This window comes from Protopterus annectens, chromosome 7.part0 (genome assembly GCF_019279795.1).
Source record: "Protopterus annectens isolate FY-2018-M chromosome 7.part0, PAN1.0, whole genome shotgun sequence".
Lineage (NCBI taxonomy): Eukaryota > Metazoa > Chordata > Ceratodontiformes > Protopteridae > Protopterus > Protopterus annectens.
The window spans coordinates 1,220,479,071-1,220,495,194 of record NC_056739.1 but is presented as its reverse complement, the minus strand read 5'-3'; the positions used below and the strand labels follow the sequence as shown (position 1 = coordinate 1,220,495,194).

Below are 16,124 nucleotides of genomic sequence, written 5' to 3'. Positions count from 1 at the left end.
TATAAAGGAGAATGAATTATTTTTTTTTATATAAGTAATTCCATATTTAAAAAAAGAGTGACACACTCAATAATGCATTGATCAAAATTCAATTTCAGGGGAAGGGAAGGACATCTAAGGATAATCACAAGGCTTTCTTTAGTTATGTTAAGAACCTGGGTGGGAATTCCCAGATATGCTCAGAATTAGTCCAAAATGATAAAAAAATACACTGAACCCACAGACATTGCCAACATCCTAGTTGACAGGTTCAGCGCAAACTTCTCCCCCCTCCACCAAAAGGGCAAATATCTATCCCAGCAGAGTGCTGCCCCCCTGACATCTCAGATGCTCAGGTAAGAGCCGCCCTCTCCAAAGCAAAAAAACACAGCATCAATGGGACCAGACGGTGTCCCGGGCTGCATCCTACATGAACTCCAAGAAGAGCTAAACCAAATATAAAACTACTGTTCAATCTCAGACTTACTACAAGATATGTACCCGAAGAGTGGCGTACAGCAACAGTGGTCCCTCTCCACAAAGGTGGTGCCTCAACGGATCCTGGAAACTATCGCTCCATAAGCCTGACTAGCTCGGTCTGCAAAGCTATGGAAAGGATCATCATGGACCTCATAAATAAAGATATTGGGGACCTACAGACACTGGATCCTACCCAGTTTGGCTTTGTTAAGGGCAGATCCTGCCTCTTAAACCTGGTAGATTTCTTTGAAACAGTCATCAAGGCCATTGACGAGGGGAAGGTGGTCCACACAGCCTACCTGGACCTCGCAAAACCTTCGATACAATACCCCACTTGGGCATTATAGATAAGCTCACCAGCTTAAATATAAACCCCTATGTCACTAGATGGGTTGCAAACTGGCTCAAGGACAGAACCCACATGGTTAGAATTGCTGGAGCCATGTCAGACTCCAAACCAGTTACAAGTGGCGTCCCACAAGGCTCAGTCCTGGGACCTCTCTTGTTCGGTATATATTTCTCGGAGGTACAGGCCAACGCGGAAGGACTGTGGCTGACCAAGTTTGCAGATGACTGCAAACTAGGCACCATAATTGACTCTCCAGCTGACACAAGCATCCTACAAAAGGGCCTCATAGAAACAGACTACTGGTGCCAGAGCCATGGCCTCCAGCTAAACGCCAAAAAGTGTATAGACATCCCCTTTGGCAGAAACAAGGTGCCCACAAATTACCACATAGGAAGAAGTAATTAGGGACCTGGGGACCCAAGTTGATAGCAATCTCTCATTTGAAAACCACGTGGCCAAAGTGGTTAGAAAAACATTTTATATAGCCCACCTAATCATGAAGGGATTCACATCTAGATGAGGGGAGGTCATCGTGCCTCTTTACTCATCCCTCATCAGGCCCATAATTGAGTACAATGCCCCTTTTGGGATGTACCTTACCAGACACATGCAGCAACTGGAAAGACCTCAAAAGTACCTCACCAAGAGGATCAAAGGGCTCAAACAGATGCCATATGCTGCCCGGTTAAAGAAACTCCAGCTCTACTCAGTGGCATACCGCCTGCTCAGAGGCGATCTCTGCCTGACGTGTAAAGCCATGTCCAACCCGGAATTAATGGACATGCTGCACCTCAGAAAATCCAAATCCCATCGAGCTAAGCGCTCGAGAGACTTGAACCTCAGCACTGAAATAAATAGGACATGCTGGAGGGACAGATTCATAACCCAGAGGCTCCCTTCACTCTGGAATAAAATCCCAGTCCAGGTTAGGCAGAGTCCCTCATTGACTCTCTTCAAGAGGAATCTTGATGAGTGGATGGGAGATCGTAGGTTTACCCCGGGTATCACTTCTGTGTCACTGTTAGACAGAGGTGAAAAAGGGCATAGCAAAATTAATTTAAAATGTGTGGCGAAAGCCAAACACACTCTGGCTAGGCTTATAATTGCCCTAGGGCAGATAGCCTAGTATGAACCTATGAACCTATCTAGGTCACACTTCAGCAAATGAATCTGTATCTCCTGATTTAATCTTGTTATAATTACTATGCACATGATATTTAAGCACACAGGTATGTATTGAGCAGTCATAAAACATCTGCAGCTTGGGAAGTTATGGGGAATTTAGCGAATAGCATGATCACACTTTTACGGTACAACATTTTTTTCTTTTTTAACAAAGTCTTCAAATGCACATAGTCAATTCTTGTCATATGGTTCTTTTATGATAAATAATCACCCAGACTTGCTGCCCCAGATATACACAATGAAAAGATATGTTTCTCATAGTATTTAAAAGGCAGATGTACTTTGCATATTTCAAATTCTGCATATTTTCTCTGCTGTCTTTTCAGTCTTTGCAGCTGTTACAAACAAAGTTTGTCTCACTTTTTCTACAAAGTATTAAGGATCATGCAAACTAATTCTTCCACAAATCTGATGCCAAGTGCACATGCTGCTAATGCTGTAAGTGACTGCCATTAATACAGGACTGTTTTTATAGCTACACAAACAGACATGTGCAAATATGTAACAGTGTTACTACAGCTGTGTATCTGTTAAAACCCCAGTGAGTTATAGAGAAGTTTAGGAAAACTGGTGACCTGAAACTTACTGTAATTAATTACAGGCAATCAAAATAATATATTTTATTAATAATACATATTGTTGAAAAGTGCAACACATCAGCATTTGTAAAATGACACGAGTACAGTCAGTGCCGATTACTGAGTTATGCGTAATTTTTATCCGAAAGTGTCATCTGTCAGTGCTTGCACATTATTTGATTTTTTGACCGACATAACAGAGTGGATGTCACCAGTGATTTCTGTGATTAACAGACAGCAGATGACGATGCCACACACACAAGAGCAATGTGTCACTGACAGCAGACCCAGCACTCATGTGCAATCATTATGATTAATGCAGAGGTAACAGAAAATCAATGCGATGATGTGTGGTAGTTTTGGCAGGAGTAGCTGAGAATTGGCACCTGCAGCTGTGACATCAGTAATTAGTTGTAGAGCATGGGCTCTCAGACTATACAGCCACCCTCCCTCAGTAAACATTGTAACCATACCCATAAATATTAAAAAAAATGTAAATCAGCAACCTCCCTATAAAAAAAAGAAGAGAGTTGCACTGTAGGTCAGATATAAAATAAATGATGTTTCTTCTATTTTCCTTTTGTGTTTATTTTATTTTATTTTTATTTTACATTTGTTGACCGGGATAGTCCGACTGGATACATGTCAATTTTCAGCGGAGGCCCGGGGAGAAAAGCTCCAAGGTAGTCAGAGTCAAAAATATAACAATGTCGACATAATTACAGGTGAGTTATTTACAGAGAATACATGAAAAAACATGAGATAGGCAAGTTCACAGATATAGTTATCCCTGGTTTAAGTCAGGGGAATACATTGACAGTAGTCAGAAAGTAATATATTATATACATTTATGAGGAGGCTTAACCAGGCTTGTTGCTTAGCCTGATTCTTAAAGTAAACAGTAATTTTGAAATGCAGATATTTTTTTTTTTGCTTGGGTCTCAGATGAAACAAACCGAGGCCTCCAAATGCATGCTTGTCTCACCTTTTAAAAATAGAGCTGTAGAGGAAGATGAAGAAATCACTGGAAAATGTTTTGTACTTTGTCAGAAATGTGAATTTTAATTGTTGCTGAGCATATTTACTCAAGGCAAACACCAGTTGCAGAAGAACAGCAAACAAAAGTGTTAAATGGTATTGTTATTCAGTATAGTATGTGGTACAGTTACAAGGAACATTCTTTTTAAAACATGTCAAAGATGTCACATTTTGGTTTGAGAATTCACTGGCATACTGTGTAGATATATGTACAAGCTTCATGCACGGTATGTCTTTCATGTCCCCACAGACTTCCAGGATTTAGGAACATGGATGTTTTATTTAACATAGTACACCACTGTCTACTACATAGTCCTATGCTTGATATGTGAGGAAATACTGTGTAATATGACACTGCTACATGGTACAACAGCGACAAGCAACTCAATAGGTTATGCTATACCTTCTAAACTAGCAGCTGCTGACAAAGGTACACTATACCCTTCTGAAAAGTCGCTATTGCACTGTGATTCATAGTCAATGTCTGACACTGATTTATAAAAATGTTTCACTCCCTAGCCATTAAGGTGGATTGGGGTCTTTACAATGTAATGACAATAAGTGGGTCTATTGCTGTGCGAGCTCCCACTGGGGGAAGCATACCAGTGCTATTATTTGGGGGCATGACATGTTATGTTTCATTAGTAGGTTTGTCTGTAAAGTTAAGAACTCCATTGCTGGTGTGGATTGACCTACCATACAAGGAAGTTTTTTTTATATTATTTCCAATACCACCCTAATATGTTGCTTGGTTATGTCTACAGAGGAACCTATTAGAAGGGTGGGAGATTGCAATACTGCAAGTCTTGGAAGCCTCACTTTGCATGCAGTTGGCTTCTCATGGATTACCTACAGGGAGAAGATAGGTTCATAGGTGTTTACTGAGCTACACAAGGGCCTTTTTAAGCCTAGCCATGCATCCCAAATCTCGGACAAGTTCTGATACCCTTGATAAGTGTAAGCATGGGCCTGGGAGATGAACCATTTACAGGTTACCTGTGTCCATTAGAGGCATATGTGCCAAACCAGAATGAATTTCTGGTTTCCCATACAATTGTCCAAGTAGCACTTGAATTAGGTTAGGCAGGAACTCTGCTTCATATGGATGTGCAGCCTGTTCCACAGACTGGGTAGTCTCTGGGATGCATACCTATCTCTCCAGGAGGGCTTATTTATATCACAGGCAAGGTTTAGGTCTTTAGAATGGGTGATTCTGTTGTTGTTTGCTTTGTGGATATGCAGAAGGTCCCTCAAAGTGGGTTCTGACAATGCCTGTATGCCAGGCATAAATTTCCCCTCAAAAGACTGTAGGAGACAGAATATAGGGATAGGTCATTGAGGTGGTCTGCATAGGACATTTTACTAACATCCTGTATTCTTTTAGTGAGAAACCTCTGTGGATGTTCCAATTGTTGGATATGACTGGTTAGGTACATATCAATGGGGCACTATACTCAATGATAAGTCAGATGAATGCCGAATAAAGTGGAACAATGACTTCTTTGGACTTAGACGCCATGCCTTTGTTTATAAGTTGCGCAACGCAGAATGATTTCCTCACCACTGTACACACGTGATGGTCAAAGGCTAGATTACTATCTGTGTGTGTCCCTAAGTCCCTGACTACTAACTCAATTCTAAGGAGTGTGTTGTCAATATGATATTTACCAGGGATGAATGACTTCCCAAAGAATACTATTATGCATGTCTTGACATTTAGTTTTAGTCCATAGCTCTGATACCAGTTGTTTGTGTCAGCCCCTCCTGGAAAACATCTGTGTCAGTGTGGGATTCAATGGCAACTCCTAATTTGCAATCACCTGCAAATTTAGTCAGCCAGTGGCCACTGATGTTGGACTTGACTTCTGAGAAGTAAACTCCAAAAAGGAGCAGTCCAAGGACTGATCCCTGAGGGACTCCTCTTTGTAGAGGTGGACTCCCCAATTCAAACTTCCTGGGACCCGTCAGTGAGTCAGTTGGCTACCCACCGGGTGACACACGGGTTTGTACTGAAACTTTTGAGTTTGTCAATATTGCCCAAGGGAGGTATTGTGTCAAATGCCTTGGCCAGGTCAAGGTAGGCAGTGTGAATGATTTTGCCCTGATCCATTGCTTTGGTGACCTTCTCAAATTTTATTTATTTATTTATTTACATTTGTTAACTGGGAGTGTCCGACTGGACGTAGGTCCATTTTCAGTGGAGGCCCGGGGAGAAAAGCTCCACAGTTAAAATAAACAGACAGTAGTTACATTGGATTACATAGCAATTAACAATTTAACATAGCAATTACTTACAACATATTTACAGATGAAGAATGGGATGGGACATTTAGTGGATGGCTTACTAGTTTGTGGGTGAGTGAGAGTTGATACCATTGAAGGAGGTGAGGGAGTTCAAGCCAGCCCAGTTCAGCAAGTGAGAGACAGTGGTGACTACGGTAGGATGCCCCTGTGGCGAATTTGGCAATTTTGTTGTAGCAGGTCTCTAGCTTGTTTAGATCGCATTGCCTTAGGTTGGTATATATTGGAGAGGCATGAAGTAGGGTGGAGATAAGGTGGGAATTTGCTGTTAAAATCTTTGCTGCTTTGGTGAGAAGTTGCTTATTTCTGTATAACGCTCCTAGTTTTTTGTGGACTTTTTTTATGGTCATGGATATGTGAATGTCAAATTTTAGTTTATTGTCTATTTCCACTCCTAGCAATTTGGTGTGTTTAGTTGGGTATATAGTGGTGTTGTCTTCTGCTGTGATGTTAAAGTGAGAGTTGTTTTGAGTATGTTTGGTGGGTTGGAAGATGAGTAGTTTAGTTTTGTTTGGGTTGAGTATTAATTGGGTATCGGATAACCAAGTTTCAACAGAGGAAAAGGCTTCCTGTGTGACTTTTTGCAGTTTGGGTAGGGACTGGGCTGAGCAGATGATGGTTGAGTCATCTGCATATTGTATGAGTGTGCCATGTTTGGTGGCAGAGGCTAGATTATTGGTGAAAACAGAGAAGAGTAGGGGTCCAAGGATGGATCCTTGGGCAACCACTATGGAGACAGGTAGTTTGGGAGATATGTCATTCTGCCATACAATGGATTGTTGGTGGTCAGACAGGTAACTCTGAAACCAGTTGGTGACTGACTGAGAGAAAGATAGGTTATTAAGGACAGAGATACGTTGTTTGTGTGGGACCATGTCAAATGCTTTAGATAGGTCTAGGAAAGTAGCAGAGGAGAGATAGCCATTGTTTTTATGCTGAAGGATAGTGTTAGTAAAGGAGAGTAAGGCAGTGGTGGTGCTATGATTTGGTCAAAAACCATGCTGAGTATTGGAAAGGAGGTTGTTAGTAAGGAGGTAGTCTGAGACCTGAGAGTGTATGCATCTCTCTAGTATTTTGGAGAGTGGAGAGAGAATAGCTATGGGGCAGTAATCTGTTAGTTCTGTGGAGGGTCCGCCTTTGTGGTGGGGAATTATATGTGATTCTTTCCACAGTGTGGGAACGTAACTTTCTGACAGAGATCGGTTAATCAAGATGGATACTGGGTAGGCCAGAGCATCAGCTGCAATTTGTAGGCATTCACTTGGGAGGTTGTCTGCTGCTAATTTGGTGGGCTTAGGTTTAGTTAAGAGTTTTTTTATGTTGGAGGTAGGTACAGGAGAAAAAGAGAAGGCAGTGCAGAGATTACTAGTTGAAGGTGTGGGTTGGAGGGGAGGGGGGTTGTGTTGTTTAGCTAGTGATAGTATGGTTTGTGTGAAGTGTGTGTTGAATGAGGTAGCAATATTTTCTGAGGAGTGAGGGATGTTAGGAGGAGGGGTACTGACTTTACCTGGGTGGAGGATGGAGTTTATGAAGGACCAGAATTGTTTGGGGCTGTGTTGGGAGGAGTCTAGGGCAGACTGGTAGTATTGGAATTTGTCCTGTTTTATTAGCTTTTGGATTCTATTGCGTAGTTCTAGGAATTTCTGTCTAGTTGAGGGGGTTTTGGTTTTGCGCCAGTGCTCCCAGGCTTTATCCCTGTTTTTCATTTCTAACTTAATGGTTTTCTGTAGCCATGGGGAGGGTTGTGTTTTGGTTCTGGAAAGTCTTATGGGGGCATGGTAATTAAGGATGCTCAGGAAGGTAGTATTAAAAAATTCAACTGCATCATCAAGACTGAAGTACTTTAGAGGATGCCAGTTACATTCTTTGAGGGATGAGATAAATGTGAGTGGGTTAAAGTTTAGTTTTTTACGTATTTGACAGTAGATGACAGGTTTAGCTTGGTATAGGTATTTTTTGAGTAGGAATGCTGGGGAGTGATCACTGAGGCTATCTGATAAGCAGCCTGCTATATATGACTGGGGGCTCTTACTGACTAGTATCCAATCCAGGGTAGTGTGCTTGCTGGAGTTTTTATTTATCCTGGTTGGCAACTGGACTAGTTGGGTGAAGCCATGAAGGTTTACATAATGGGATGGATGGTTACCAGAACAGGACTGCCAGTCAATACTGAAATCACCTAAAATGATAGTTTCTTGGGAGAGATGGTGGGTAGACCAGCTGAGAAGGTTTTCTAGTGGAGGGATGTTTTGGCCAGGTGGGAAATAGCATCCAATTATGTTGATGGTTTTGTTTTGTTTTATTTTGAGGTTGGTATATATTATTTCTTCATTGCCTATTTGTGGAGCTGATGATTTTAAGATCTGGATGTTTAGATGCTGTTTAAATATTATAGCTACACCACCTCCTTTCTTGTTTAGCCGGTCAACTCTTAGTATGCCATAACCTGTAGGGAGTATTTGCTCACTGGTAATGTGAGGTTTTAGCCAGGTTTCTGTCAGGATGACTATATCTGGGGAGTACAAGTCTATGGTGGCATGGAGTTCATGGACTTTGTTGGATATACTTCTAATATTTAGGCTTAGTAGAAGTCAATTGGCTTTCTATTGGCTGTAATTTGGGAGAAGTTGTGGTTTCTAGTCTGTTATGAGGATTGGGGTTGGAGATGGTAGGGCCAGGGTTGGGGCGGATGTCTCCACTTAGGGCTAGTTTTGATATGCATGAGGTTATTAGTTTTCTCAGTTTTTGAATGTGTTTGTTTTATAAGGGAAACTTTATGATTATGCTGTGTGGGTAATAGGTATGGTGGGAGGGTTACTATGTTAAGTTGTAGAGATGCTTTATGTTTGAGTAATATAGTTGGTAGAATATGTGGGGGGGTGCATAGAGATGGTTCTTGAGTTGGTGGGAGGGGAGCTGAGTGAGGGTGAGACATGAGTGGTAGTATAAATAGTAGTACAGTAGTAGTGGTTGAGTGGGGGTTTGGTAGGATGTAAGATATGCAAGGAGAGTGCATGCAGTGAGCATAGGTAAGGTATGCTTGTACATGTTAGTTGAGGAGGTGTGATAGTAGTGGGAAGATGGAGGAGGTAGTGTTGGGTTAGCGCTGTGGTTGGCTATTGGCAATATGGGAGGGGTTTGTAGGTGTAATAAAGGTGGGACCACTGGGGGCGGGAGGTAATAGGGGGCAGGGTGGGGAGCGAAGCAGGTAGAGACCTTGTTATTTGCTCTTATGAGGGGGCTGGAAACAATCAGGTAACAGAGTTAACTGATAAATGAACATATGATAGTGACAAGGGTGGTTGTAGTTTTAAAAATGGTGTCTGCCACAGGTAATATTTATTAACTTTGGGATTGTCTTAAGGTAATAAACAGGGAAGGGGGAGGGGAGAACAAGGGTGTGAGCAGGCAGTTCTTTGTACTGCTGCTAATGAGCCAAAGCAAAGACAAGTTTGTGTTTAAGAAACAATCACAATTGACCAAGGACTGCTCTGAAACTGTTAGTCATTTCTTAACCATTTCTCAGGTGGAAAAACAGAGTAACCTTGTATCAGTAGGCTACTGTGGTCTCAGTATTAACAAACACACAGTATTGATCAGTTATGGATACTATTTGCTAACAGAAGGGAATAAGAGAAAGTGGAAGATGAGTGTGTGTGTGTGTGTGTGTGTGTGTGTGTGTGTGTGTGTGTGTGTGTGTGTGTGTGTGTGTGTGTGTGTAGGGGTGGGGGGCTGCTTACAAGCCAAAGCAGAGTGCTCTCCAGGGGAAAATGAATATTGGCACAAACAGGTAGACACATACTCAAAGTTAACTTTAGCTGTTTGCAGACAGCTCAGACCCGGACTGCGCTTTTCTTATAAGAATGTTAAAGGTGGTACCGCAGTTGAGTACTTAAGAGAGGTGTTAGGTCTAGAAAAGAAGAGTACAGAGAGGAGTAAGCACTTTGAGATGGTAAAGATATAAAGATTACAGAAAACAAACTGAGCAAATAGCTACTGCATACAGGAAAATATGTCTTGAACCAACTACTAGTATATGCAGATACTGAGCCAATTGGAAAAACATCTATTAGAAGAAACCTCAGACAGTTATGCAGTCACAGATAAAAGAAGTCCACCAGCTTGAGTAGGCATGATCTGTCCTTGATGAAACCACACTGGGTTTAGTCCATTATCTGGAGGTTTACTATATCTCTATTGATCATCTCCATGATAATTCTTTCCATGATTTTACATACAAGATTAGTGAGACTTATGAGTCTGTAGTTTCCAAGGTCTGTAGATGTCCCACCTTTGTGCAGAGGAATGACTGTTGCCTTTCACCACTCATGAGGCATGAAGCCTGTTTGGAGGCTACAGTTAAATAGAAATTCCAGAAGCCATGACAGGTCATGTTTCATGCTATTTAGACGGTATCCTAGGATATTGTCTGGGCCCACAGACGTAGTGTTCTTGGTCTTAGAGAGAGCATTAAGGACCTGTTCTGTAGTGATAGTAGGGGGAGTTATATTTAAATAAATAAATAAAAACTGTGATCAACATTACGTTTGAAAAAGTACAGTTATGTTAAATAAAACTTACCAGCAGCAGATGTTTGACTAATCACTGCTGCAGTAGCCTTAGCTACAGAGATTTGTATCCTGCCAAGTATATTACTAACATGCCAGCTTCCAGTTCTTCAGGACACCTTCCATGCATCCAAAACCAGTCAGTTAGCTTGAGCTCAGCTGACTAAAAAGGCAGGGTTAAGTGCTAAGCCCTACAGAGCATTCATGCCAACTGACAGAAGGTGGCTAAGCCTGGAAAGGACAATGCTAGGAACAATAAAAAGATAAATGTCCACACCATGGCATAAATAGCACACTAAAATACAAGGGGGGTGGAGGGAGGGAATGACTACTACAGCCATGATCGTTTGAACATCTACAGTTATGGTAAGTTTACTTGCACAACTGTACTATGTTCTTTGTATATTGATCACTGCTGTACTAGCCTTAGCTATATGGGTAGAGTATCTTAGCTTATTTCATTTGGCTGGTGGAAAGAGAAGGGTACAGGAGCACCTGAAGAATAGTTCTAACAAAGCTTGATCTGGACCTATAGAAAGAATCAGGCTTATAGTGCTGAGCCTGACCTACAGCTGGAGGAGCTTGTAATGCCTTGGAAATGTATGTAGAGAACACTAAGTTACTGCCTCTACAATACATACAGAATTCAGCCCTTCCCAAAACATCACAGATGAAGCCAAGGCCCTGCTGGAGTGGGTTTGACCCTGCCTTGAATAGTTTTGCTGTGGTGAGTATAACAAAAGGTAATAGCCTGATACAACCAGTCTGTTTTGAGACAGGATGCCCACTTCTCTTACCTTCCCAAGAAATGAACAACTGATCAGGAGATCTGAAAGATTTAGTTCTATCAAAACAGTACTGAAGTTGTCTCTCTCTCATTTTTAGGTTCAGGAAAGAAAACAGGGAGATGGATAGTTTGGCTAAACGTAAACTGGAATAACACTTCAGGCATAACAAAATGATTAGTTCTCAAAGGTACCCTGTCTGGATGGAAAATAAGATAGGGATGGCTCACCGTAAGAGCTTGCAACTCAAACGGTCTTCTTGTAGACATCAGAGAAATCAGTAAAACAGTTTTCCATATTAATAACCTCAAGTCAGACAAGATTAGCTGATTCAAATGAAGCAAGTGTTAACTTCTGTAACACAAAATTAAGATTTGAAGGAGGTGCGCCAATTTTCTTGGAAAACACTTATGCAAAACCTCTTTCAAAAATATTTTGACATAAGAATGTATTGAAAGAAGAGGATCTAAGGGCAGACCTGCTGAAAAGGCCAATAAATTAACCTTTATGGAGAAGTAAGAAAGCCATATGATAGTAACTCCACAAATATTGTTAAAACAAAGAACAACTAGCCCTCAATGAAAGCTGGTTATGCTGCAGGCATCAGCTTTTCCATTTGCTACTATATGATTTTCTAGTAGCAGACTTTCTGGCTTCTGTTAGTAACCACTGTTGCCTGGACCAGAACGGAGTCACTAAAATGATGTTTGGGGATTTTCTTTATCTTCAGAAGTACCCTGGATATCAATGGAAAAGGTGGAAAAGGATGAAGGAATATTCCTGTCCAAGGAAAGGAAAATGCATCTGTCTTCCAGGCTTTCTTGCATGGAGTCCTGAAGCAGATTCTTGCCAACCAATTGTTCAGAGAGGAGGCAAACAAGTCTACTTGAGGAACTCTCGACAGATGGATCAAATCTTGAAAGACCCCAACATAGTCTACATTCACGAGGGTCTGCCTTATCCTGCTTAACTTGTCTGCCATACAGTTTTCCAGAAGGTAAGATGCCTGTAGAGTGAGATTGTGCTGTGAAGCTGTATTCCAAGACTACATGGCTACTCAGCAAAGGGGGGGTCAGCCTGTTTCTGCCTTGCTTGTTGATGTACCAGATGACTGTGCTGTTGTCTGTAACAAGTTGAAGAGGTCCTGGGGACAAAAGATGATTCAGACAGTTAACTGCTTTGATTGGGGCAAGTATCTTTTTTATATTTATGTGCTTATGTCTGTCTATGGTGTCCCACACGCCTTGCACTCTTATCCACCCTGAAACTACTCCCTAACCAAAATCCAAGGTGTCTGTGGTAACTGTTTTGGAGAGGTGAGGGAAAATGAGAGACCTGGATTTAGGGAAATGGGCTGTCTTCACCATGTCATTTCTCTTCAGAGAAACCCGAGCAATGGCTTTTAAAAGGCAAAGGATGATGGTGCTGGGACCAAAGACACATCAGGTACCACTGCATCTTCCTCATGTGGAGGCTTGCCAAGGGTATCATGAGAATCATAGATGCCATGAGACCCCAACTCCTGAGATATTTCTTTAGAGTGGCTGAAGTTTGGGTGGAAAACCTTAATCTATATGTAAAGTTATTTGTCCTGTGGAAGAAGTTATTTTGAACCGAGTTGTCTAGCTAGCACCCCAGGAACACAATCCAGTGGGAAGTAGTCAAAAAAGAGTTTTCAATGTTCTTTTGGAATACCAGTTTGTATGAGAGATTTCTCACCCAAGTGAGAGATTCCTGACACTTTGAAAAAGGTCCTGCAAAGATAAGCAAGTCATATAAATATGCAAAAATGTGGATACATTGTAGTTTGCAATAAGCTATAACTGGAGCTAAACACTTTGTAAACACTCTTGCTACAGTGGATAGTCGAAAGGGTAATAATGTGATCCAGACTCATAAAACCTTAAGAAATACTAAAGTCTATATGAATAGGGATGTGATAAGAATCTTTTAATTCAAGTGTTACAAGGAGCCTTAAATGAGGAAAAAGAGGTAACAGATTGTGAAGTGACATAATTCTGAACTTGGGCACGATCACCAACAGGTTTAAAAAAAATGTTAATTAAACTTAAACCCACCAAATTAGTAGCAGACATCCTCCCAAGTGAATACCTACAAATCGCAGCTGACGCTCTAGCCTACCCAGTATGCATCTTGATTAACAGATCTCTGTCAGAAAGTTACATTCCCACACTATTGAAAGTATCACACATAATTCCCCCTCCACAAAAGCGGCCCCCTCCACAGAACTAACCAGTTATCACCCCATAGCCATTCTCTTTCCACTCTCAAAAATACTAGAGAGATGCATTCACTCTCAGGTCTCAGATCACCTCCTTACTAACAACCTCCTCTCCAACACCCAACATGGTTACCGACAAAACCATAGCACCACCACTGCCTTATCCTGCAACATAAAAACAATGGCTATCTTTCCTTAGCTACTTTCCTAGACCTATCTAAAGCTTTCGACATGGTACCACACAAATAACTCATCTCTCTTCTCAATAACTTATCCTTCTTTCAATCAGTCACCGACTGGTTTCAAAGTTACCCGTCTGACCGCCAACAATCCTTTGTATGGCAGGATGACTTATTACCCCCCAACTACCTGTCTCCATAGGGGTTCCCCAAGGGTCCATCCTTGGACCCATACTATTCTCTATTTTCACCTATAATCTAGCCTCTGCCACCACACATGGCACACTCATACAATATGCAGATAACTCCACCATCATCTGCACAGCCCACTCCCTACCTGAACTGCAAAATGTCACACAGGATGCCTTTTCCTCTGTTGAAACTTGGTTATTAAATGCCCAATTAATACTCAACCCAAACAAAACTAAACTACTAATCTTCCAACCCACCAAACTTACTCAAAACAACTCTCACTTTAACATCACAGCAAAAGACAACACTGCTATCCATCCTACAGAACACACCAAATGGCTAGGAGTGGAAATAGACAACAAACTGAACTTTGACATTCACATATCCATGACCATTAAGAAAGTCCACAAAAAACTAGGAGCATTACATAGAAATCAGCAACTACTTACCAAAGTAGCAAAGATTTCAGTAGCAAATTCTCACCTTATCTCCATCCTACTTTATGCCTCTCCAATATATATATATATATATATATATATATATATATATATATATATATATATATATATATATATACATACACAAACCTAAGGCAATGCAATCTAAATAAGCTCAAAACCTGCTACAACAAAATTGTCAAATTCACCCCAGGGGCATTCTACTATAATCACCACTGTCTCTCACTGGCAGAATTGGGCTGGCTAGAACTCCCCCACCTCCTTCGATGGTTTCAACTTGCACTCGTTCACAAACTAGTAAACCATCCACTAAAAGTCCCATCCCTCCAGAATCTACTCCAACCCTATCTTACCACCAGACCACTAAGATCCAGCAACAAAAACCTGCTACAGGTTACTAGAGCCAATAACTCTGCTAGAGAAACACTATTCTCCTGTGCTATAGCCAAATTATGTAACTCCCTCCCACCTACAATTACCTCTGTAACATCTTGCACCCATTTCTAATCTTTACTAAAAGCGCACCTAAAAACTTGCAGGATATTCCCTTGCAACTCCCCCTCCAATATCACCCATTCCATCCACCCACTACCACTCTCTGCACCCCGCTAACTATCTTGATTACAGAAACTCAGATGCTCTAAAGCCTAGCTACTTTTTATACAGTAAGAGCTTCTTATTGCAACAATTGTTAATGTCTGTTATGTACCTCACAGACAATAGTGATTCCAGTTGTCTGTATTATGTTCCACATCTGTAACCATGTTCGACATCTGTCACTATGTTTTAATTTTGTATTATGTTCTACAGCTGTAACTTTGTCTATAATTTTTAAATGCTATGTTTCTCCAAATGCATTATGTCTGTAACATTTTAATGTGGAGCTTTTCTCCCTGGGCCTCCGCTAAAAACGGACCTGCATCCAGTCGGACTCTCACGGTCAACAAATGTAAATAAATAAATAAATAAATAAAAATGTTCAAGAATTTTATTTCTTTCGCATTAAAACATCCTTGAATAAAAACCTTATCCAACCTGGGAAAGAGGAACCAATTTTATCACTCTCAAGGTAACAGGTGTTGAAGGAGAGGGGGAAGAGAGGAGTCTGGTTTGGTGGATGAAGAATTATCCCCTAGAAAGGAAGATTTTCCTCACACTTCCATCTATAACCTTGATGAATGACCTTTAGAACCCTTTTGTGTGGAACTATCTGTTGCCAAAGAGAAAAGTGAGATTCAAAAAAAGGGACTGCTAGGGTAGGATGGGTAGACAAAGTCCCTTAAATAATCATTCTGACTTGTTAGACTGTCCTACATTTTGGGTGATTTCTGAAGTTTTTGTAGACCCCCCCCCCTCACATTTCTTCTTAAATGTTTGTTTACCCACATTTTATTTTTAGATTTTTTTATTTTGTTTTTGCCAAGATTAGATAAGGGGCACAGAATCCCTTAGAAATTTTGGAAAAGGGGGGCTGAAAAATTAAGATTCCCTGTATCAGCTTACTCACTTCATCATAGTTTTTGATAACCTCTGCAGCAGAGGAACAAAAAAAAAAAACTAAATCTCTATCAAAGGGCGAACTTAAAATCTCATTTATCACATAATCTGGGAGGTTCTGAGAATGCAGCCAGGCAAACCTCCTCAAAACAGTACCAGTTGGCATAGCCTTGGAAAAGTATCAAGTAAGTCATACACATACACTCTAAACAATGAGTCGTGACTGGTAAAAATGGAAGAAATTAAAGTATACTTGGATGCCTCCTAAACAGCTTGAAACCTGACCTATCAGG

At 41.0% G+C, this 16,124-nt stretch overlaps 1 protein-coding gene across 1 annotated transcript in view; it reads right to left on the bottom strand.

Annotated features, from left to right (window-relative positions):
- The window catches only part of CHRNA5 (cholinergic receptor nicotinic alpha 5 subunit), a 1,051,294-nt gene that overhangs the window by 628,095 nt on the left and 407,075 nt on the right, over nucleotides 1–16,124 (bottom strand). The window lies entirely within an intron of this gene.